Consider the following 1,885-nt stretch of genomic DNA (forward strand, 5'->3'; position numbering starts at 1 on the left):
CACCTGGACAGGCCCTGGTCCTCCTCTTGTTCTGTCTAGGTGACTTGTCCATCTCAGGGATCTAAATGCTGTTTTTTCCTGTTCCTCTCTCTTTTGCATCCCACTCAGTACCCCCTCTGCCCATCCACCCCAGCTGCCACATTCAGTCCCTCAGTGAGTGCTGGCAGCCCTGTCCCCAGGATGGATTTGTAATCTGGCCACTTCTCACTGCTCCAAGCGTGTTGAAGCCCCCTAACCCCCAGTCTTGCATCTGGACTAAGGCAGCTACCCAGAAGTGAGCTTGGCTCCCTGCATTTCTGACCTCCACACTCAATCCAAACACAGCAACCAGATGGGCATTCCCCAACTTCAGTCCCATTACGTTCCAGGTCTCTGCCTGAAACCTCCCTGTGGCTTCCCACTGATGTCAGGATCAAATCCACATTCCTACAGGCCTATAGGAGTTTAAAAAGATTGAATTCAATGGCATGTGACTTATCTCATTAAAGCTGTTTTTAAAGAAAAAAAAATCAACAGAATATCGTTCATATGTCGAATTTAAACTCTTTTGGTCTTATCTTTTTTTTTTTTTTTAATCAAAATGTACTCTCTAAAAAATCATCATCTCTCTTGAGATATAATTTACATACCATACAATTAACCCCTTTAAAGTGGACCATTCAGTGGTTTTTAGTATATTCAGTGTGTAATCATCGCCACCATCTAATGTTCCTAAAATTCTCATCCCCCGCAAGAAGAAACCCCATACCCATTAGCAGACACTCCCTAGTCTCCCTCCCCCGAGCCCCAGCAACTACTAATCTATTTTCGGTCTCTACATATTCACCTCTTCTGGATATTTCATATAAATTGAATCATACAGTATTTGTCTTCCTATGTCTGGCTTATTTCACTAAGCATACTGTTCTCAAAGATCATAGATAATTAGCATATACCAGTGCCTCATTCCCTTTTTATGAGTGAATAATATTCCACTGTATGGAGAGACCACCATTTGTTTATCCAGTCATTAGCAGATAGACATTTGGGTTGTTTCTACTTTGGTGGGTCTTACCAATACTGCTGCTATGAATGTTCACGTTCAAGGTTCTGTGAAGACATATGCTTTTACTTCTGTTGGGTAGACACCCAGGAGCTCTATGCTTAACCCTTTGAGGAACCACCAGACTTTTTCCAAAGTAGTTGCCACATTTTACATTTACCCTAAGCAATGTCTTAGGGTCCTGTTTTCACATCTTTGTAGACACTTGTTATTGTTTATCTTTTTGATTCTAGCCATCCCAATTGGTGTGAAGGAGTATTTCATCATGATTTTCATGTGTGTTTCTCTGATGACTAATGATACTGAGCATCTTTTCACGTGCTTATTGGCCATCTATATATGTCTGTGCACAAATGTTTCTTCAGATCCTTTGCCCATTTTTGAGTTATCTGTGATGAGAGAGTGGCAACCCACTCCAGTATTCTTGCCTGGAGAATCCCTTCGACATAGGAGCCTGGCGGGCTACAGTCCATGGGGTCACAAAGACTTGGACATGACTGAAGCAACTCAGCATGCACACATGTCTTTTTATTATTGAGTGAGAAGAGTTTCTTATGTGTTCTTTATCAGATATGGTTTACAAATATTTTGTTTATTCTGTACAGTGTCATTTCACGTTTTTGGTAGTGTCATTTGAAACACACAAGTTTTTTATTTTGATGAAGTCTAACTTATCAAAGATTTCATTGCTTAACCCCAAGGTCATGAAAATTTAAGCCTGTGGTTTTCTTCTAAGCATTTTATAGTTTTAGCTTTTATGTTTAGGTATATAATTGATTTTGAGTTACTTTTTGTCTGTGGCAGGAGGTAAGGGTTCATTTATTTGCATGTGGTTATCCAGTT

The sequence above is a fragment of the Bison bison genome, unplaced genomic scaffold (genome assembly GCF_000754665.1).
Source record: "Bison bison bison isolate TAMUID 2011002044 unplaced genomic scaffold, Bison_UMD1.0 scf7180017864529, whole genome shotgun sequence".
NCBI lineage: Eukaryota > Metazoa > Chordata > Mammalia > Artiodactyla > Bovidae > Bison > Bison bison.